This window comes from Canis aureus, chromosome 37 (assembly GCF_053574225.1).
Source record: "Canis aureus isolate CA01 chromosome 37, VMU_Caureus_v.1.0, whole genome shotgun sequence".
Classification (NCBI taxonomy): domain Eukaryota; kingdom Metazoa; phylum Chordata; class Mammalia; order Carnivora; family Canidae; genus Canis; species Canis aureus.
This window is the reverse complement of record NC_135647.1, coordinates 19,856,874-19,880,713: the sequence shown is the minus strand read 5'-3', so window position 1 is coordinate 19,880,713 and position 23,840 is coordinate 19,856,874. Positions and strand designations below refer to the sequence as shown.

Below are 23,840 nucleotides of genomic sequence, written 5' to 3'. Positions count from 1 at the left end.
CATCTTTACCAAAGAGTTAGGTCAAAGCCAGAGGTGACCCCCATAAGGCACCAGGACTGCATCCCATGCATCTGACAGATGCAAACAGCCTTCATCTAGACTGAGCTGGAAGGCAGAGGCCTGGGTAGCCTTATCTGGCACTGGCTCCGGCCTCAACTTGGACCTGCCCCAGATAAACTGGAAATTTCAAGGCTACGCCAGGCATGAGGTTATGCAGAAAGATAAGATATGTATTCCCTTCCTCACCCCACCACGACAAAGCTAACCATACCCCATCCCAGCCAAAGGGGCAGAAAAAAAGACAAAACCACCCCATCTAAGTGAGAATGTCAGTAAATGGTCCTTAAAACTAGATGCCCCACACATGCTGGGAGCGGCTCTCTGTAACATTCCTCCTTATCATGGGAAAAAGGGAAACGTGTGCAAGAAGTAGATGCTCTGTACCTACAGGTCATGTGTAGATAAAAACATTGAATCTTGTTGAAGTGGGTAAATATTTATTGAGCACTTACTATGCACCAGTACCTGTGCGGAGGTCTGAGATAGAAAAGTAAAAAGCACAGTCGGAGCACTCCTTCAGAACTCCTCCCCAGCTAGCAGCAGCCTCCATCCCTGCTCAACCAGGGTCTGGGAGACCCATCTGGGTGCCCATGGGCATGAGTGTCTGCTGGGTGCAGAGCGTGGAGCCCAGAGCCAGCAGAGGACAGAGGATGAACATTCAGTTGGACAGACAGACCTCGCAGAGTTAAGTGGAAACCCAGGCAGGGAGCAGGCATCAGGAAGAGGAGAAGGACACAAGCCACAGCTGCCAAGACAGTCAAGTAAGTTCAGTGTAAAGTAGAAGCCAGCACTTGGAAGATTCCTAAAGTGAGAGCAGAGAAGCCTTTATTTTATTTTATTTTTTATAGGATGCCTGCAACCTCCACCTTTCTGAGATGAGAGTTATTAAAACTATTATAACTGATTCAGGATCTCTCAAGGCTCCCACATGCAATATTCCAACAAATCTAAAATACTGTCAGTAGTTCCATTAATTGGTATGCCAGGAAGGAAGGAAGAAGAGAAGGAAGGAAGGAAGGAAGGAAGGAAGGAAGGAAGGAAGGAAGGAAGGAAGGAAGGAAGGAGGGGAGGGGAGGGGAGAGGGGGAGGGAGAGGGAAAAAAAGAAGGAATCGTAACAAGTTATGATACACCCCTGATTTTAAATGTATTCCAGTCTCAGAAATGTTAAAATAAGAAGCAAAACATATCATAGAATCAGTGGAATATAGTAGTTGGACATAGATATTTAAATAAAATAGATGAGGAGGGAAAGGACACTGACAGTGGATACAGTGAGAATCTCGAAAAGGAGTGTAAACAGGCAGAGTCCAGAAAAAAGGAAGGAATAATGGAGTGGCCCCTGGCTTAGCTATCTCTAAGATAATAACATCTATGGGGAGTCTTATTCAGCTGTTTAGTGACTTTTATAAACATGGTCTGTATTGTTCCATTCCTCTAAGCAGTATCTTTTCTCTTTTTTTTTTTTTTTTTCCAGCAGTATCTTTTCTCTCGTATCATATCCATCCATAGGGGAAGAAATTGCCATGAGCACCTGGAAACAACTGAGCAGTGTGTTATGTGAAGATAGATGAGAGACAGAGAGAGAGAGAGAGAGAGGGAGGGAGAGATGGGACAGATGTACTTACATGAAGGCTTAGAATCTGTGATCCTTTTCTTTCCATGCATATACGTTCTGTTCTGTTTCCTATCCCTGGTAGGGTTGGCTACCACTGGGCAAAAAAGAAATTTTTTTACTGGTACAAAGGAGTAGTGATGTTATGCAATACCATAAACTTGGGCGTGGTGGATGAGTGACCCCAGGAGGGAGGCAGGCAGCAGAAAGTTAGCTCTTAATAAAAGCAAGGTGTAGGCAGGGCTCTAACACAAGTGGAAAACAGAAAGACCAAGTAAGACCACTTTGACGGCGAGCCTGGAAGACCAGAATGAAAGAGCCATGAGGAGGGGAAGGAAGGATGTCGTTGGCCCACAGCAGTGCGCTATGACAGGACAAAATACAAGAAGTCTAGCACAGAGAAGCTAATGGCTGGAAAGCTAATGAGAGCCCCTATCTGCCTCCTGGCTTCCCCTGGTACCAGCAACATCGGTGTAGACAAATTCTGCACATCTGCTCCCTTGGACTAGAGCAAGGAAGCGGTAGACAAGAAGCTGCTACAGAGGCTGTAGGTCCTCAAGGGCCGGGCCTGCCTTCCGGTTCCTCTGTGTTCCCACAGTGTGCCCTGTCTCCAGCAGAGGCTCAGGGAGCATTTCTGGTTTTTCCACGAAGGGCATTTCTTCATTACAATCCTCCTCAACACTTATAAACACTGGCCCTGAGAACTGAGGACATTCCAGCACAGATTATCTGGGCAGACAAGGCCTTTGTCCAGCTTGGACCACACAAGACCAACCCACGTGCTTGCCTGGGGCCTAGAAGGAAGGCCACCATGCTCTGCTGAACAATATAGGTCAGAGTTGGAGGCCCGGGGCTGCTCTAGTCCAAACCTTTGAGTCAGGGGAAGAAACTGTGACCCAGAGAGCTGAAGTGACCGTGAGTGGGGACCCAAGCCTCCAGGTCCCAGTCTCTGTCTATCACACATGTTCCCCATGATTGCTCCAATCCCACATGCCCTGCTTGAGCAGGCTCTGCGTATCAGCCTGGGAGTGATAATGGGAGCAAAGATCTGACCTCAGGGAAAAAAAAAAAAAATCTGACCTCAGCTCAAAACAAGATGCAGCCCCCAGTGTGCAGAATGGCGGGTCTCAGACACTGGCCAGTGTGGGAACAGGCTAACGCACACAAGTGTTTTGCCATACAAGATGCGAGTTCTCCTGGAAATGTCCAGAGGGAATCACAGAGAGCAGAGGAGAGAATATTTGTCAGGAGAAGTGGTGGTGGCGTGGAGGCTGCGGGTGGGCAGTGAGTACTGTGACCTAGCAGCTTTCCCATCCCCATCACTCCTCCCCCGGAGACCCCCCTCTGCAGTTCTGCACAGTGTTGCCAGCAGATGAGGACGATGTGTCTGCATCCGTTTCTCCTCGCAGCTCTCTTCGGGGGGTCACTAGGCACCCGAAACGGAAACATAAATAACAGTTGGTGTAATGAAAGCAGGTGGCTGGCTCTGACCTGGAGGGGGAAGTGGCTTGAACAATTACTTATGTGGCCCAAGAAACGCGGAGTCCAAATCAGCGTGTAAGTGGAATGTGCGTGTGTGCCTGTGTGTCACCTCGTGAGCAGCAAAAGCTCTGAGGGTCTTTCTTTCTCACACACGCACACGCACACCGCGTTGGCAGTGTTCACAGGGCCCTCCCAAGAGTGGGCCACCAATAATTTTTTGTTGAATGACAATTTAATTCATTTAACGAAGGATTGAGTGACTGGATCAGTCAGTGGAGCAGACGCGTCGGCTTTTGAGAACGAGGTGTAAGACTCGACCAGTGGCACGGCGGAAATTTCACCAGCGGTGTTTAGGGAGATGATGGTTGAAAACATTGGGGAGGTCAATGCAGATGGTGAAAGCACTTCAAGGAAGGAATTAGAATGCCCAGGAACAACGTTCCAGCTCTCTTTATCTGTGAATGACTGATCCCAACAGGAATTAAAGAGTTATTAGAAAATAGAGTTAGAGTTAATAGAATTAACTCTGTTAACTCTAAAATAGAAAATAGGCTTAATTTAGAAAATAAAAGGAAGCCACCCTGTGCACTTATTATTATTAAACACTCTTGGTTACCTAGAGAGAGAGAGAAATCCAGCTCACCCCACATAGATACACCCCATGTACTATATATATATATACTGCATATATTCTTATGCACACACACCCCGTAAACCTTATACAGACCATGTATCCGTACAGTGTATGTCAACTTACACAATGAGAACGCATACACTACTTCCAGGGTCCTGACTTAAAGTGATTTCAAACCCTGATACCGCATTCAGTATCCCAATTTATAATCACTTAGATTCTGGAAAAAGTTCCCAGGAATGTGAAGAAAAACACTGAAAATCCCAGTGTCTGATAGTCCCTTCATGTCAGTTTAACCTTAATTGCCTACAGTAAGTCCAATTAGTGGCAAATCAGATTTCCCCTTCATTTCATCCGATGAAGTAAGCTTTGGCAGGAGCATCTGCCAGCACAGACCAGGGTGAAGAGGGAGAGAAGGATGAGGCTCGGCGGCGCAGTGGGCAGAGGGCGAGGGACCCAGCCAACCCCACGCTGCGGGCAGCTGGGGTCCCCAGCACTCCCCCTCCACGCTGTGCTTCCTTCCCATGCTTCCTGCGCTCTGGGGTCCCAGCCTTCCTCCCGCGGCCCAGTGTTCTTCTTAGAGCTTCCATGTCTTCACTGAAGAATAAACTGTCTCACATAGAGTGTAGGGTTTTTATAACTGATTCTTATAAGCATCGAATCCAACAGGGAAAATCCTAGAAGAAAAAAAAAAATAAACCTTGAAATCAACTTTTAAAGTAATTTTTTTAAAGATTCTATTTATTTATTTGAGAAAGAGAGAGAGAGTACAAGAAGGGGGAGGATCAGAGGGAGAAGCAGAGTCCCTGCTTGAGCGGGGAACCCAACGCAGGACTTGATCCCAGGACTGGATCCCCGGGCTCTGGGATCATGAATTGAGCCCAAGGCAGACACTTAACCAACTGAGCCACTCAGGGACTCCTGAAAGTAGATTTTTTTTTTTTTTTTGATCCCTGTCTTAGTCCTGTCTCTGTCTTGTCTCTGTGTCTCTCTGTGCCTTCCTCTAAAACACATACTCACACGCCCTTCTCCCATGCTCTTTGCTGACCCAGCCCCACAAGAACACAGTTCTTCTCAGGGAACCTGACAGGAGTCCTTTCAGGCTCCAGGGTCCTGCAGCCCCTGACTTGGGTGCCAGGATGCAGGAGGACAGGCACAGCCATGTCCTCTGGGGAGCATGGGGCAGCCACAGCCACAGGCATGTGGGACCAGGGCACGGATGCCAACAGTGCTGCCTCCACGTGAAGCGCACCCTGCCAAAGCCTCCTCGCTGCATCTCAAGGTCACAATAATAGATTATGAAAGAGTGGAAAAGCACTGCACAGAAAATGGGCCATGGGGACTTTCCTCTGGGTAAGGAAGCAGAGAACAACGCAATGAGGCAGAGGATCATTTGAGCTCTGCAAGGCAAGAGAAGTGGACTGTGGGGTCGGTCCCTCCAAGCCTGCAACATCTCCCCTCTGTGGGCTTTGGAAAGACCCGATACAGAGACAACACGGAAGACGGGACGATTGGAAAAAGATTTCTAAGGTGTTTTTAGGTAGGAGAAATTCTATCACAAACATTAATGGGTTTCACAAGAACCAAATAGTTTCCTATTATGTTTCATGGCAGTGACTTTTTTTTTTAATCCCTTGCAAATTAAGGTGAGACAAATGTTCTCATAAAATAAACATTTCCCTGTCTTTGAAAACCACTGATAAATAGTCCAGGCTAATAAAGCTTTGCCTCTCCTAAAAAATATGGGAGGGCTGTTATTCTGGACTAGCAAACAGAACTAACTCCTCAAATGCCCTGATAGAACGGAAGACCCAACTGTTCAAGTTGTGACGCCCTAAATGATGACAATGGTTTCCAAGGGGCTGAAACAACTATGCTCGAAGAAGACGTCTTATGTAAGATGCTATAGTAACTATAATGCAAGTGTGGACTTAAAAAATAAATAACTCGACAGCAAAAGTCAAATTCCTCTATAAAAGGAACCTTTTTGTTTGTTTGTTTGTTTGTTTTGTTTTGTTTTTGGAACCTTTTTTTTTTTAAGTGAGCTCCATGCCCGATGTGGGGCTTGAACTCATGACCCCGAGATCAAGAGTCGCAAGCTCCACCGACTGAGCCAGCCCCGGCACTATAAAAGGAACACTTTTAATTCAAACCACACTCACCGTTTAAAAATACTTCGTGGTCTTAACTTTTTCGGAGACGAAAGCAAGTGGTTTGGAGTAAAATCAGACCCCTGGTAATTCTCTAAGGGGATGTCGGATAAATTCCTACACAGTTTATTCCCAGATGGTTTAACAAAGAGGTCACCGTCTTACAGGATCATATCCTAGGGGTTGAATGTCCAGGGGAGGTGGCCAGTAGACTGCGTTGTAGATTCCAGAAGCTTTTCTAGTCTCCTTTAAATTGGTAGCAGCAGCTCTGCCTTCTGCCCACCCGGAGCCAGCACTGGAAACCAGTCTTACCAGTTCCTGAGCTGCCAGCCACCTGGGCAAAGTGTCTGGGCTGTGGGCCCCTCTCCTAGGAGCTGGCCTGCAAGGGAACTACTGGCAGGGATTTGTGCCTAAGGGCAAGTCTGCAGGCCTGGCCAGAGGGAGACCACAGGGCCTGGAGAAGCTCCTGGATGCTCAGGGCTCCACTGAGTACCATGGTCACGTCACACAGGCCCTTCGCTGGGAGAGCCGAGCCCTTCCCAGAACAGCTCACGAGCCTCAGGCCTTCAACCTCAGTTTTTTCCTCCCAGTTATTCCTCTTCCTTCTGTGGCTTCAGGCAGGTCACCCTGCGGTGTTGCCAGTCCCCCCTCTTTGCGAAACAGAGGAGATGACTACTGACTTCCCGGTGAATCATCATCAGAGATGTTCCCAGCCAGCCCCAGAGGCCAACAAAGCCTCATGGTGCCTCCCTCCACTGCATGCCTTGGGATCCGCTGAACTGTAAGGATGTGGTGATGCCAGGCCCAGGATCTCCCGGTGTGCCACCCGCAGGATGGAGCTGCTGCCCTGCTGGGGTGCTGTTGCGGGGGCGGGAGGTCTGGGGGAGGAAGGTGCCAAAGAGTCCAGCATTCCCGGCCCTGCCTAGAATCCTTAACAAAAGAGGTAAGAAAGGAGAGGCCATCACATCCCAGAACACTTTCTTCTCTATAAAATAAAGAATGCTCAGTTCTTTCATTTAAAATATATTTTTTCTTGGTTACAAAATAATTAAAATATATAGAAAGATATGAAGATAATACAGCTTGGGCCCCAGGTATCTACCAAGTAATTAGCTTTCACATTTTGCCATATTTGCTTCAGACTTTTTCTTTAAAAAAAAAGAAAAAAAAAAAAAAAACTGGAGTCATTCAACCTAGCACAAGGCAGCTCCCCGAAGGGATTTTAAGGGCTGCAAGTGCTAGAGCAAATGCAACCCGAAATGAGCCCAGCGCGTTCCCGCAGGACAGCTCAGTTAATGAGCACTGTTTATCTGTCCTGGTCCCTGTGCTGTGAGCTGCTAGTAACCTAGTCCGGGCTCAGCTCTTGTGACGGACGGACGTGGGGGCATGAGTTCCCTGCTTGGTCTCACGTCCTGCCTGCCTGCCTGGCCAGGCTGACTTGCCACTTTGCAAATGCAGCCACTTCCAAATCCTTGAGCCCGCAGGCAGGCCCCTGGTGTCCGCCCCTTCTGAGCCCCTCGCAGTCCCCCACGTCCCCCCATCCCAGGCTGTCCACAGGCACCGTTTGGCTCCAGTTCTACGTTCTAAGTGTTTCTATGAATATAGGCTTTGTGGACTGTGTATTCATGTGACATTAATCCCAAGGGGAATCAAAGCAGCGTAGATGCCATTATCCTTATTTGCCTTGGATTGTCTGCTGTCAACACTCACTGCAGCCTGGGTGTTGAAAACCTGCCTGAATGAGGCCTGGGACTGGAGGGCAGAGCAGAGTCATCCCCGGCTGTCAGAGGGGGAGGAAGGCCTGGAAGCACGTTACCTCTGATTCCAAACCTCCGCCCAGCGTCAGGACGCCACACAAAGCCTGGTCCCCAGAGCTGGGCCTGGGAGGGCGCACTGTGATCTGCACAGAGCTGGAGCCACCGCGCTCCCTCAGCTATTTTTCCGAATCACCAGGTCACTGATTTTCCTGAATTCTGGCGTCAAAACATCCCAGGGTTCCCTTTGGAGCCCGTGCAGCCGAACAAACCTGTGTTGTGGAAAATGAGAATAACACCGGCCAGCATCTCTCCTCCTGCCAGGGGGTGAGTGCAGACGGACCAAGGAGCCCAAGGCCTTACCAACAATGATGCCTTTTGCAATTCCAGGGAGGAGGGTAGAGGGGTGGCCCTCGTGCACCCCGCCACACCCCTTCCCCTCCTAGCAATTGGTTCCTTCTCAAGCTTGAGAAATCCAAGCCTTGCATCTGTGCTTACTGAGTGGCCTTCACCAGCCACCACTCAGGGGCGGCAGGGCGTGCATGGCTGGTGACAGCTGTTCCCTTGACTTTCCGGAGGAGGAAATTAACTCTGAGGTTATAAAACCATGATAGGAACTGAAACTGGCCCATCTCTGCCTGTGCCTCACACCCTGCTCGTTTACAAGCGTGCACAGATACACACTCCGCGGGGTCACTGGCCCAGGAGAGGATGGTCGGACAAAGGCCCGCTCATCCTCTTCGTTTGGCACGCATGGTGCTCCTCTGCAGTCTGGCTGGCTGGTGGGCAAGGGTATGTTTGAGAAAACCCACTTTTAATCCAAAGTGGTGCTTAACATCCCAAGAATTGGCAGGCACGCCTAACAGGAGCCTCCCTTCCTGGGCCACGTGGCAATGCTCCATTTTGTCCTCCCTGGGCAGCTGGCAAGTTGGAGTCTCTCGCAGGTGAGGGAGTGGTTTCTGGAAGCACAGGAATTACAGTAATGGATTAGGCCGCTGTGCAGACCGTCTGCATCCCCAGCAGAGAAGCCAGAAGGTCTGGGAGGAGGCTTAGCATTCTCAATGAGCACTCTTCCAGAAACCCGCCAGCTTCCGCACAGCCACCCTGCTGCTGTGGGGAGGACCGGGGCCCTCTGCTTTGGTTTGCTGCAGTGACGTGCCATGTTCTCTGCCTACCCAGCCTGAGAAACAAAAGGGAAGGGGCTGGGGGAAGGCAAGGGGGGCAGCTCTTCTCAGACTTCCAGAGAAACAGACACCTGTCAGGCCCAGACAAGAACACTCAGAAGCAAAGGAGGGAAGGAAGGACGGAGAGAGGGAAAGAGGGATGGAAGGGGGAAAAAAAAAGAAAGAAACTGACTCATTAAACTATCCAAGAAGTATCCTATTAGAACTTCTTTTAACAGTGATAAGGATACCAGATTGCACGAGACTTTTCCCATCAAGCCTTAATTATCCCCAAATCAAAACTTTTGCTTTCTATATTGCCAATTCTTAAGGAATTTATTTATATGTTTGTTTGTTTCTGCTCAGCTGTCCATAACCTCCAGTCACTAAACCATATCTGAGGACGACTGCTCAGGAGCCAGCTCAGTCCAAGCTGAGCACCTGGCTATCGCCAACTCGGGGTTCCGATGTTTCTCTCAGCCTCCTTCTTTTTTGGAGGAGAAAGACACCTAGTATGTGACTGTCATCAAGGTCCCAGCCCATTAGTTTCAGGGACCCTGGGGGTCTGGGAGCAATGAGGAGGGGTCCTTCCGGCCATATTCCCATCAAATACTGTCTAAGGCAATACATCCAGAGTGATAGCCGTTAGTCACACGTGGCTATTGAGCATTTGACATGTGGCCATTGTGATATGCTACAAGTGTCAAATATAAAATCATTTTCAAAGACTTCATAAAAAAAAAGATAGGGGTGCCTGGGTGGCTCAGCAGTTGAACATCTGCCTTCGGCTCAGGTCTTGATCCCAGGGTCCTGGGATCGAGTCCCACATCGGGCTCCCTGCAGGAAGCCTGCCTCTCCCTCTGCCTGTGTCTCTGCCTCTCTCTCTGTGCCTCTCATGAATAAATAAATAAAAATCTTTTTTTTTAAAAAAAAGAATAAAAACTACCTTAATAATTGTTTAATATTGACTACATGTGAACTCATAATATTCTGGTTCTGTTGGGTAAAATATATTATTAGAATTAGTCTCAGCTGTTCTTATTGTTATAAGACACACATAACAGAAAATTTACCATCTCAACCCTTTTTAAGTGCAGGTCAGTGGCATTAAGTTCAGTCACACTGTTGTGCAACCACCACCATCGTCCATCTCCAGAATTTTTCAACATCCCAAGCTGAAACTCTATCCCCATTCAACACGAACTCTCCATTCCTCCCTCCCTCCCGGCCACTCCGGCAGCCATCCTCCTACTTTCTATCTCTATGAACTTGCCTACTCTAGGGACCTCATAGAAGCGGAATCATCCAGTAGTTGTCCTTTTGTGACCAGCTTATGTCACAGAGCACAATGTCCTCAATATTCATCCACGCTGTAGCCTGTGTCAGAAGCTCCTTCCTTTCTAAGGCTGAGTCATATTCCATTGTATGTATAGACTATGTTTTGTTTGCTCATTCATCTGTCGTTGGGCACTTGGGTTTCTTCCAATTTTTGACTATTGTGAATAATGGCACTATGAACATGGGTGAACAAATATCTCTTCAAGATCCTGCTTTCGATTCCCACAAGTTTTCTTCTAGACAGCTTTAGTCCAGAATGAATAGAGGCACAACTACTATCACACAGGAATGTTTCGACAATGAAAGGAACCCTGACATTTAAAATGCGGAAAACCTAGTTCCAATTAAAGATCTCTTAAGTTTTTCCCAGCCATAGCACTTTATGCTTTTTCACTCTGCTTTAAGAACTTAAACTAGAGCTTTGTTGTCAAGGGAGGTACCAGGATTACACCCCTCACCCCAGGGTGAGGAAGGCCCCTACATGTGACCTGGAAGACCCAAAATTTCAGAGAATCCTTTTTGTCTGTAGAATGAGCTGGTTCCTGTGACTGGGGGTGCCTTGGCTCCAGAGCTTACTGATGTTTTGAACGTAGGGGAGGAGACATCCATGTCTGAAAATTCTGCTGGTAATACTTTGCACCATCAGAGGGAATAATGCCTAGAGCTGGGGATAGCAAATGTGGTCTCCTTGGAAACCTCGAAGCTACTGATACCTTCCAATGACAAAGGCACTAATCTTGTTCCAAGGGAGGGACAGGATGCCATCAGAATCTAGTCCCCGGGTCTTAAAGGAATGAATGTACTCTTTGATTCTCTAGCCATCCCACCCACAGAGGCTGCCCCTGACTTGTCTCTGGGAATCATAGATTATATCTAGTAGAAGACAGTCATTTCTTTCCACCATCGAACAGTAATAAGGAAAGGGTGGTCTCCACATACCACTACTTTTCATAAATTCCCCTTTTTTCCTGAGGAAACAGCATGGCCAGCCCAGAGGTCCTTCCCTTTATCTCCCCTCAGATTTCACAAAAGCATGGCCCACCCACCAGGGAAGAGTATTCCCACGAACACTGTGGCTTATGACTCAAAAGGAGAAAAAGAAGAAGAAATTCTGTGGAAAAAGCAAGAATGGTGGGGAGGCCTGTTATTTGTTTCCTTCTAACTAAGAGGAATAAGCGTAACACCTCGCAGCCTTGGACAGTAGATGTTGTTAATATGGTTTGAAAGGAAAATGATGGTGGGCACCTGGATGACTCAGTGGTTGAGCATCTGCCTTTGGCTCAGGTTTTAATCCTGGGGTTCTGGGATCGAGTCCTGCATCAGGCTCCCTGCAGCAGGGAACATGGAGCCTGCTTCTCCCTCTGCCTATGTCTCTGCCTCTCTCTGTGTCTCTCACGAATAAATAAATAAAATATTAAAAATAAATACATAAAATAAAGGAAAATGATGGCAAAACTTTAATGGCAGTTGACAAAATGAAAACCAGGAAAGAATGAAGAACCAAATTAAAACAGGAGGAGCTGGTCACCCATTATAAGAAGATAATGTAAAGAATAATGTTAGGTAGAGTTATTTGAATGTATTGGAGGAAAATGCTGTATGAATCTAAGGTCTTATAGTTTATGTACAATATGAGGCTTGCATAAATTTTCTTTAATATCTAGACTCATAAATATAGGGAGATTTGATACCTTGGTCATAATAGCAACGCATACCTTGATAACTCCTTTTATGCCTAGTTTTAAGCCCCAATATCATCTTCAATATCACATGATCTCTCTTATGCTCATGCCCTCATCTGAAGCATTCATTAGAGATATAATCACCCCTATGTGATTCTGGGGGTCGGTGTAAGGATCTAATGAAATAATAGACATGGGAATACTCTAAAACATCAAGAGCACCATAAAAAGGATTATTGTAAAAGTAAATACAGTTCCTTATACCAGACTTCTTATCAGGGGGACTGAGAAAACATGGATTTTCATAGAAAGAAGAAAACCTATACTGACCACGTTAAAGACACAAAGTACAGTATTTCTTACCCAAGTCCACCAATGTGCATCATCTTTTTAGGAAGCTTATAGGGACATCGTGGTGTCATATGCTTCATAAAATTCACATTTAATGTAGAAAACCTTTCCTTTGCAGCTAGCTGGATGAGGGTGGGAGAGAGTTAACCAAGAGAACCGAAAATAATGCCGTGACCTCTGCTATTATATGCACAAAGTTTCCTGCAAGTAGCAGCCAAGTTCCTGGAGAAGAAAGAAGTGTGTGTGTGTGTGTGTGTGTGTGTGTGTGTGTGTGTGTGCGGGTGTGTGTTTAGCGTCATAATCATAAAACTCTTAGGTACTGTGTGCCTTCATCCTTCCCTCCTTCCAAAAAAGGCAAAGCATCAACATAAGCAGCGCGGGGCTCAGAAATCTTCCAGCTTCTGTCTCCAGTTCTGCTCAAGTTACTAAACCAAAGGGTCGCTGCTGCATATAGAACCCACTCCTCCTGCACACGTGGCAGCTTGGCCTGAAGCAGGTGTGGCAGTGACACAGGTGGCTTGTTTTTCAGGGTCAGGTTGGCACATTTCTAGCCCAGGGCTCTGGGTAAATGTTTAGATTTCATTTTTCAGTCGCATGGTGTTGGACTCCACAGCATCAAAGGCAGGCCCCTGCATGCTACCCTCCTACATCCTTTGTCTCCTCTCCTGGCCTGGTGGGAAGTCAAGAGGTGAGAGGAGAGGAGGGGAGGGGAGGGGAGGATGGGGTGGGGCGGAGCGGGGAGGTTTTGCAGTGCCTCCAACTCTCCCCGAGAACCACTTTTCAGGCTCATCAAATTCCTTCCCCTTCTCTCTCCTGTGGGCCTGCCCTGCCCCAGCACTGGGAAGCCAGCTTGTTTACACAGCTCATTATGCGCGCTTTGCAGTTGCTATAGCAACCACCAGGGGTCAGTTTATAGAAGGAGAGGAAGTTCACTTTTGGGGAGTTAGCTTTCCAGCTCCTGTGCAAAGCACAGCTGAAAACAAAAGACCCAGACACCCATGGAGGAAACACATTGAAAAGTTTCCTATGAGCAGCAGCATCATTCAGAGCGTAAAACTTCACTAGGCAATGCTTTCCTGCTGAACGAGCTGTTCTAGAACAGCGGATAGGAGAGGGAAGGTATCACTGCATCTCCAGATTTTCCTCTCCGCCTTCCTCTCACCCCTTCGCCTTGCCTTCATAGCCCGTAGGCAGTCCTAGTGGTGGTTAGGATAGGCAAGGGCGACCGACTACCAGGGTTCATTTAAAGCAGTAAGTTTCATTACTATACTGCGTTGACTGGGAATCAGAAAGATCTTTAGAAACTGTTATTACTCCCCTCTTTCCCATGGGGAGGGAGGCAGCACACTGGAACAGAACACCTATCTCAAGGTCCAAGCCAAACAAAATGGAGCCCTTCCACCCATAGGGAGCGGGCTGGGAAAACTTTCCAGCTCACACCTGACTAGTTAAACCGATTTAGCAAATAAGAAATGCAGGATGCCCAATTAAATTTGATTTTCAAATAAAGAATGAATAGATTTTTGTATAAGTCTATTCCACACAATATTTGGGACATATATATAGTAAATCTAACTTAACCCAACCCTATCCTTACCCTCCTCCTCACTACCACTGGCCTCCAACAAAAGCACAATAGAGGAGTTCTCTCAAAAGCAAATCAAGTGCCAGGTTGCCATTTAGGTTGATCCCACCCTTGGATTATCTTGCTGATCATTGAAAGAAAAGTAAGAGGAAGAAAGAAAAGAAAAAAAAAAAGAAAGGAAGGAAGAAAGAAATTATTTACATATATGCAAATAGTAAACCAGAGGCAAGTCCATCTACCAACAGCAAGTAGATGAATTTACTATCATCCCTCAGAGCCACACACCAGCATAAATGACCTAACGGCTAAGTAGAAAAGAATTCAGTACTGGGGATCTACTTTTACTTTTTTTACTAATAGTCAAAGTCAGCTTTCTAAAGAATAATGATTTTTGTTTCCTGGACAGGAAAGACATGCTTTTTTTTTTTTTTTTTCCAGGAGTAAATAACATTTGTTTCTGAGTATTCTATTGGAAAGTTTGAGTGGATAAAAGCCCAATAGAGATGATATATTGTTACCCTCCGTTTGGCTATTCGTGGTCTTGATTGGTCTTGGTGCCCTATATATACGTCCACGGGGGAGAGAATGACATTTGCATTTATCAAACTCACACTCTTCCCAGCATGGCTTTTGCTGAGAAGGTTGTGTCGCTACATCACCGAGGGAAGGCTGGCTCAATGAAAGTTGTGCTGAGTTTTATAGAACTTCTGGAAAACCTAGACCACTAGTTATAAAGCTGTAACCTGTGGTACCTTTACATCTGTTTTTTTTTTTTTTTTTTTTTTTTTTTTTTTTTTTTTCCTTTACATCTGTTTTGACCCGAAATTCACAAACCTAAAATTTAAGGCAAATAAATCATGAAACATAAGCTTGCGTGGAAACAAAGCAAATCAAAGCAATTAATATGTTCCATAAGGCCCCAGCCAACTCAGATTACAAGGGTTCCCACAACTCTAATCCAAAACAGGTAATTAAAGGAAAACTGTCAAGATAAGCATCGTGTACAATAAAAATGTTCTCACCTGTTGCTAACTCTAAAATTCTCAATACGGTTTTCACTAAGGGAAAAAAAAGTGTTATTTTAGAAGCTGATGCTTCAAGTCTGGAGCTTGAGTTCTAATCTTGTCTCTTCTACTTCTGAACATGACCCTGTGAAAGTCTGTGGGCCGTCTATGACTCAGTTTCCCCACAGGCAAAATGCAGATACTGGATCATTATTAAGTGCTCCTTGCCTAACTGAAGGGGTATTGTGAGAATATCTATAAATCACTCTGAGCTATTCAGACGGAAGGCAGGAAGTTATGAAATGTGATTATTTGCACTATTCATTTTTAAACAAGGAACTTGATTTAGGAGTTGGAATCAATCGAGTTTAGTTTTGTTTAAAGCACTGTGAAAGGACTTAATTTTTGAAATCCTATTTTCATTTATTTAAAAAAAAACAATAGTTCTTTACTTTTTTTTTCCTTAATCATTGTTAATAAATCCTACATTTGCAGCTCAAGCTGTCAGACAGTGTCTCTTTAACACCATTCAACAGCTGTTAAATGGGATAATCACCTGTTTATCCTCAGGTCATTAATTCAAATGCTAATTGCACTCTAGACCCTGGCTTATTCTTCCAGTCAAGCCAGACCAGGCACCCAGCCCTCTGAAAGGGTGCTACATACGGTAATCAAGGACCTCCATCAATTTACCTCCAAAGGCACAGATGAAACAGAGCAGTACAGACGCACGCATGCATGTGCATGCACGCACACACACGCACGTGCACATGAATGAGTATGTTGAAAACAGTGAAACATTAAAATCAACCAAAGTAGGGACACCTGGGTGACTCAATTGTCCCTTCAGCTCAGGTCATGATCTCAGGGTCCTGGGATGGAGGAACCCCCCCCCCCTTAGGGCTCCCTGCTCAGCAGAGAGTCTGTTCTCCCTCTCCCTCTGCCCCTCCCCCTGCTCCTGCTCTGACTCTCTCTTTCTCCCTCAAATAATTTTAAAAATCTCTTAAAAATTTCAAAAATTTAAAAAATAAACCAAAGTAAACAACCATGGAATACAGTATTACACAATTATTAAAAGGATGCTTATGAACATAATCAAATAACATGTTAAAAATGCCTACTTATTTATGTCAACTGAAAAGAGGAGTAGGCAAAGCTGTTATATAATTACAAATATGGGGGGGAGGGAATTTTGCACAGAAAAAGACAAAGAATATGTGATAGTCTTGGAACTAAAATCAATCGTTCTCTAGAGGACTAAGAACAAGGACAATTCTAGGGCTTAAGATACATAAGTTCCTATTTTCACTGAACTTCCAGAAAGATAAAATATCAGTTAAAAACAAACAATACCCAAAATGTATTTATAGAATGATGTCCTAAGAAGATCTACAAAGAGTTATGGGGTTGAGGGATCAGAGGGTCTGCTTTAATTTGAGCTGTGGAGGAGAAGACACCAGAGACAGTGAGAAGTCCCAGTGAAAGTGCCAGGACTGGCGAGAGGTTGGCAGCGTCAAGGAACAGGCGGCAGGTCAGAGGGTAGTAGGCAAAGAACAAGGTGATAGAAGGTGACTTTGTAGAGACAGGCAGGAGCAGGGGCCTGCTGCGCAGAAGGCGCATGGGTGGGAACTGAGAGAGACCAGTAAGCAGTTACTGTGGGGGCCAAGAGATAAGAAGTGAAGACGTGGATTAGGGGGTGACAACTGTGGAGCTAGATTGGGTCAGGAAATATTTTGAAGGTAGACCTGGCATGTATTGCTGATAAAACAGTTTGGGAATGGGGGTCCAGGGATACTGAATAAAAAGAAGAATCTGAGAATTTTGGCGTTCACAGCTGAATCAATAGTAGGACCATTTTCCAAGTTGAGAAAAGCTAGTGAGGAACAGGCTCGTGGTATAACATGGAGAGTTGGGTTTTGGTCATTTTACGGTTGAAATGCCTATTAGCTCTCCCAAAATGATGTCAGGTGAGTAGTCAGCTAGCTCTCAGGGAGGAGTCAGGGCAGGGATAGCCGTGTAGGAGTTACCGGAATGTTGATGGTATTTAAAGCAATAGTCAGGATGGAGTAAGGTAGAGAGATCATGTAGAGAGGGAAGACGTGCAAAGGCTGAGAGCTAAAGATTGGGCTCAAGAGAAAGAGCCAGAAAAGGGATGACTAGTGAGTGGGGAGGAAAGCTAGGGGAGTATGGTGTACCAAAACCAAGGGAAAAGAAAACTGTTTTAGGAAACAGGGAATCAACAGCTACATCCAATGTTGCTGAAAGCTTGGAATTAGTAGAGCAAAGTCAGCTCTGTTTCGGCAACAAGGTGACCCTGCCAAGATCAAATGCAGTGGAGTGGTGAGAATGGGGTGAGGCAGTGGGTACAGTGGGACCACACATGTGAGTTTTCTTAGGAAGGGGGCAGAGCAATGGGGCAGAGCCCAAGTCGTGCTGCCAAGTCAAGAGACGGCCATTTGGGGAGAAAGTTTTAGAGCTTAAATTCCTTCAGGTTGCAAAGTCCATTCCAGTCCATTCCAGTCACCATATTGAAATTTCAAGATAGGTATTTTATAACTATTTGGGGTTAAGTAACATTATGGGTCTATATGTTTTCTTTAAGTGAAAATGGTGAAGCAATAATAATTTTTGAATATTCTAATTTACCCTTAAATTAAGAAATAACAACTTAAATTATTTTTAAGTCCTGTGTGAGAGAGGATATGAACTTGGATTTTTTAAAAAGCTGTAGAAAGAAAGAAAAAAAAAAGCTGTAGAAAGTATCACTTGAAAAATAAGTAAATGAATATAGGTACACACTTGTAATAAGAGAACTAATAAAAGAGTTTCTTCTTAAAGAAAAAAAAGAAAGAAAATGGATTTAAACAAGTAGATGGAACTTAGAACTAAGAAAAAGTTCAGAAAGAGTAATCATGGAGAATGTAATTTACTTTATAAATAAAGAAGCAGGGGTGTCTGGATGGCTCAGTGGGTTAAGCATTTGCCTTTGGCTCAGGTCATGATCTCGGGGTACTGGGATGGAGCCCACATTAGGCTCCCTGCTCAGAGGGGAGTCTGCTTCTTCCTCTCCCTCTGCCTGCCACTCCCCCTGCTTGTGCTCTCTCTCGCTGTGTCAAATAAGTAAGTAAAATCTTAAAAAAAAAAAAAAGAAAGAAAGGAAAGAAAGAAAGAAAGAAAGAAAGAAAGAAAGAAAGAAAGAAGAAAGAAAGAAAGAAAGAAAGAAAGAAAGAAAGAAAGAAAGAAAGAAGAAAACAAAGAAAAGAGAAAAGGAACTGATGGGACATCTAGGTGGCTGAGTCAGTTAAGTGGCTCACTCTTGGTTTTAGCTCAGGTGATGATCTCTAGTCCTAGTGGACTAGAGATCTAGTCTTGGTTTTAGCTCAGGTGATGATCTCTAGGTGGAGCTGGAGGCAGGCTCCTCACTCAGCCAGGAGTCTGCTTGAGAGTCTCTCTCTCCCCCTCTCCCTGTGTCCCTCCTGCTCATACTCTTGCTCTCTCTCTCTCTCTCTCTCAAATATATAAATAAAATCTTAAAAAAAATTTAAAAGAATAAAGGAGCTAGTAATGATGATATATTTAATTATAAAACCAAAAGAAATTAACCATAATGTCCATCTATGGCCAGTTTGAAGAATTTTAAAAGAATGTTTAAAATAAATGATTTGATTTTTAAAACCATTGTAAATGCTAGTTTTTTCTGGAAATAGAATATGGTTTGTGTGGTTTTTTTCCAGGTTCATTTCCATGCTGTATTTTTTTTTCTAGCCACTAATGAGTCATAAATAAAATTGGATGTTTCAAAGATGTCTTAATAATTAGAATGGTACAGTATTTTTTAATTCATTTTATTTTTTATTTTTTATTTTAAAGATTTTATTTATTTATTCATGAGAAACACACAGAGAGAGAGGGAGACATAGGCAGAGGGAGAGGAGAAGCAGGCTCCATGTAGGAAGCACAATGTGGGACTCGATCCTGGGACTCTGGGATCATGCCCTGAGCCAAAGACAGACGCTCAACCGCTGAACCATCCAGGCATCCCTTTAATTCATTTTAAAATTACACTTCTTTCTGGGAGTTAGAGATCTACCTACAAAGAATGTGTATCTCAATCAAGTATTCCCTGCATGCCTACCTGTATTCCTGGCTTTGCCAAGAACTGTGGAGTCCTGATTGGTGTAGAAATTAAGACCAGAAGAAATTTATGCTTCTATATGAAACAGTTTAAAGTAATGCTAAAAGCACAAACTTTGAAAAAGACCATGTGAGATGTCATTCTCGGTCATTCCACTTACTACTTGGATGATTTGGCCCAATTATTTACCTTCTTGAGCCTTGGTTTCATCCCTACATCAGGGAAATTATAATCTCTAATACTTCAGGTTGCATGGGGATTAAATGAGATAATATATGAAAAGTTCCTGGACAGTGTCCAGGAGATTAGAAAATTCTTCCCAAATGTTGGGACTCTTGCCTTATCCTTAAGCTAAATGTAGCCCAGACTCTCAGACCCTCTGTATATTGAGTGAAGAGACAAAACAGAGTGCTTGGCACATAGACAGCATTCAGTAAATATCTGAAGGGTGATGAGTCAATGAACTGGCTAATTAATTAACATAACCAATGACTTTCTGTAAAAGAAGAGCAAAATCACAACGGTTGACTTCGGTAGAGATTTTACAGTCTCTCCAATGAATGAGTCATGTCTAGAGGACCACATATTGCACAATGAGGGATGGAAGGTAAACAGGGCAAGGGTGATGAGCTGTGGGGAAAGATGTCTGTCTTCATTTCCAACCTATTTGTTCTTTCATCCAATTTCCTTTCAATCAGTGCTCTAGGCCTGTTCTATTGGCTGTCTACTATGGCGTCTAAAAAGAGTAGCCTTAGAAACATAATATTTCCACCACCAGCATCCCCACCTTTCCTAGCTTATCCCCCATCACCACCCAGGGTACTGGACACCATGGATTAGGCAGTGACTCAAAAGCTTGTCAAACAGAGTCTTCCTCAAAATTCTCAATTGAGAGATGCAGAAACAATGAACAGATAATGATGAACTCTATGGCTTAGAGAGGTGATGCTAGAAAGTCAAAGTTGGTGAAATTATTGCACCACATCCACAAAGAGCAAACAAAGGAAGCAGGTGGAAAGAGAAATGAGAGCAGATGTGTCAAGGAAAAGATGAGGAGCCATGTAGCTCCTAACCCGGCCCAGGGTCAGAGTTAGTTCAGGTCCTGGAATTGGTTCCTGAGCTCTCTAGAGCCCTAAGCATTCACAATCTCTAAATGTCCTCTCCTTTTTGGCCAGGGACATTCATCTTTGACACTGCTGGTTTGGTCAATGAGACAGTCTGAGCTGTGAAATGGTGTATTCTCTGACACATCATCTGGCCCATATGAAGCCTTGCCATGAACCATCTGAGATATATTATTGTGCAATAAGATGGATGTGCACGGCCAAAGTTAACCCTTCAGATACTTATCCTCAGTTAATTCATATTGTCTTATCAGGAATTAAGAGTCTCAGCCCCAATAAAAGACAATCACTTCAATAAATGGTGTTGGGAAAACTGGACAACAACATGTAAAAGAATGAATGAAATTGAACAACTTTCTTGCACTGTATTCAAAAATAAACTCAGCATGTAGTACAGGCTTAACGCTAAGGCCAGAAACCATGAAATTCCTAGAAGAAAACATAGACAATGAACTCTTAGACATTGGTCTTAGGAATATTTTTTGGGATCTGTCTCCTCAGGCAAGGACAACAAAAGAAGAAATAAACATATGGGATTATGTCAAACTAAAACATTCTGCACAGCAAAGGAAACCATCAAGGAACAAAAACAGAACCTATTGAATAGGAGATGTTTGCAAATGATATAACCGAGGGGTTAATATCCAAAATATATAAAGAAGTCACACAATTCAGTATCAAATAAACAAATAATGCAACTAAAAAATGGGCAGAGGATCTGAACAGGAATTTCTCCAAAGAAGACATCCAAACGGCCACCAGACACATAAAAAAGGTGCCCAACCTCACTCATCATCAGGGGAATGCAAATCAAGACCACAGGGAGATACCACTTCACACTTGTCAGAATGGCTACTATCAAAAAGACAAGAAATTACAAGTGTTGGTGAGGATGTGGATAAAAGGAAACCCTCATGTACCGTTGGTAGGAATGCAAAGTGGTGCAGCTGCTATGGAAAACAGCATGGAGTCTCCTCAAAAAATTAAAAATAGAACTGCCATACAATCCAGCAATCCCACTTCTGGATATTTGTACGAAGAGAGTGAAAACACTAATTTGAAAGGATATCTGCACCTCTATGTTTACTGCAGCATTATTTACAAGAGCCAAGATACGGAAGCGACCTAAATGTCCCTCAATAGACAGTGAACTATTATTCAGCCATGAAATTTTGCCACTTGCAACAACATACCTAGAGGGTATTTTGCTAAGTGAGATAAATCAAACGGACAAAGACAAATATACAAATACCATATGATTTCACTTATATGTAGAATCTAAAAAACAAACAAAACACAACAGAAACAGACTCCTAGATACAGAGAATAACCTAGTAGTTGCCAGAGGGGATGGATAAAATAGAGCAAGAGGATTTAAAAGTACAAACTTCCAATTATAAAATAAATAAGACACAGGATGCAACACACAGCATAGGAAATACGGTTAATGACGTTGAGCCAACTTTGTCCAGTGGCAATAATAGCTAGATTTATGGCGGGTATTACTATGTAACATATATAGATGATGCATCACTATGCTGTACACTGGAAACTAACGTGATGTTGTACGCCAATTACACTTCAATTAAAAATAAATAAAAAGTCTGAGCCCTGAGGTAGTCGAGAAAATGCAGCTGGAATTTTGGTCTTTTCTGACTTTCAGATAGTTCCTTACTTGGGTTTGCTTTTGCAATACTAGCTTATCTTTATTTGATTTCTTGTTTTCAGTACATGACAGCCCAAACATGTGTCACCATGGCCATGCCATCCTCTTCTCATGACTTATCCTCTCAGTACCTATTCATTTCTCACATCCATGAAAAGTCTCAAAGACGTAGAGCTATTTATTCGGAGAAGTAATGTAGCGTGCGCCAGAAACAAAATTGCTTTGTATGATATTTAGCCAAAGAAAAGGCCAAGTTTATTTGTTGCATATACATGTGTATATATAAACTTAAATCTATCTAGTCTAAAGAAGGAAAGTAAGCCCATGCACAAATTCTATCAATTTGCAATTTGCAATTTATCAATTTGCAATTTCCCAGGTTTGCCTGGGAAAGTAAAAGCAAAACCACACTAGGGACTCCCACACCCACGTTCATAGCATAGTGTTCACAATTGCCCCAAGGTGGAAGCCACCCAACTGTCCACCGACAGATGAATGGATAAACCAAATGCGGCGTACACATACAATGGAATATCATTCGACCTTAAACAGGAGGGAAATTCTGGCACAAAAGGAGAAATGTTGTATGATTCTACTTACACGAGGTACCCAGAATAGTCAAATCCATAGAGACTGAATGTCAAATGGTGGTTGTCTGGGGCTGGGGGGAGGTGGAATGGGGAGTTAGCGCTTAATGGTTTTGGTTTGGGATGATTACAAATTTCTGTGGGGGCACCTGGCTGGCTCAGTCAGTTAAGTCTGACCCTTGATCCCAGCTCAAGTCTTGATCTCAGGGTTGTGAGTTCAAGCCCCACATCCAGAATAGAGCCTACTAAAAAATTTCTGTGGATGGATGGTGGTGACAGTTCACACAACAATATGAAGGTAACTAATGCCCCAGTGTTGGACACTTAAAATGGTTAAGAAGGTAAATATTATGTTGTGTATATTTTAACCCAATTTCTTTAAAAAGCTGCCCTGGTGTGGAAGCATTAGGGAGGTTACCCTGCAAAACCTTTTCCATCTACCCATCTATATCTGTATGATATGAAATTTTCTTTTATGTTTACTTTTAAAAATAGAGCTCACATAGGAAGAGATCATTCAGGAAGGCACAGGACCTCTTGCTTTCTTCTCTGGGCATAGAATACCAGCCAAGTAAAACCATGGTTGACTTAGAATCTGAAGAGGATCAGTTCATTTCGTTCCTTAAACTCAATATTTCTCTTCCTCAAACTCCTCTCCATTTCATTACAGGCACAGGGTGATCAGATCTCCACCCCAGACCTGTGCTGATGTCTTTGGCAGGACTCAGGCTGGAGCTTCCTCCTCCCCCGTGGAGGATATTGCCCAACTGGCAGGTGTAATGAAAGGAGTTTTGTTTGAGATATATAGAGTAAAATCCGACTCACATGCACTAAAATTGTCATTAATAAAGAGCTTTCATCAGTATGAGTTTGAATGTTGAAATGAAAAGTTGAAAGTTTTCACGGTATTTCTCCACGTACCATTTAAATTCCACTTAAAGGTCTTATTCGTTGTCATTACTTTGAAAATATTTTTCTTTTACTCTCTATAATTACTAGAAATGTATCATCTCTCTCAATATATGACACTCCTAAATTCATCTGCTTCTTTTGTAGCCCAAATATTCCCAGGCTTTCAGCCTGTGGTGTTTCTCTTTCAAATAAATACACTCAAGCCAGCATCTTGTGCAAACTGCATAGACAGCACCCTCCCAATTTAGGATCCTGGGAGGATTTGTGCTTCATGCGTGAGCACACAAGAAGAAACCTGACAGTGGATATCAGACCGCTTTGTCCTATTAATCATTGCCAACTTCCTGTTCTAAGGTCCTGGACTCCTTCAGGCTGCTGGAGTCTTCACCGTCAGGTACCATTGTCCTATGCCTTCTCTCCCTGGGGGCCTCAAGCCTGTATCCCTAGGGCTGCCAGGGGCAAAACACAGAATTCTTATTCTACTGTTGTATTTCCATTCATCGGAAAATGCTCTTGTGACTTGAAGTTTTGCTCATCTGGCACCTTCCCAATGAGGTTTGGCTGTGCCGCTCATCACTACAGCCCATTGTTCTCCCAGTC

The 23,840-nt window shown here is 44.1% G+C and overlaps 1 long non-coding RNA gene across 2 annotated transcripts in view; it reads right to left on the bottom strand.

Moving 5' to 3' along the window:
• Positions 1 to 530: 530 nt before the first annotated feature.
• The window catches only part of LOC144306415 (uncharacterized), a 49,172-nt gene continuing 25,862 nt past the window's right edge, over positions 531 to 23,840 (bottom strand). Inside the window, exons 5-6 of one of the 2 annotated variants that reach the window (XR_013373530.1) lie at positions 3,913 to 4,466; positions 531 to 3,620 (exon numbers count right to left, since the gene is read on the bottom strand). This is a non-coding gene — a long non-coding RNA (uncharacterized LOC144306415). Of the gene's footprint in view, positions 3,621 to 3,819; positions 4,467 to 23,840 lie in introns of those variants that run through there. The other variant, XR_013373528.1, reaches the window with a different exon arrangement.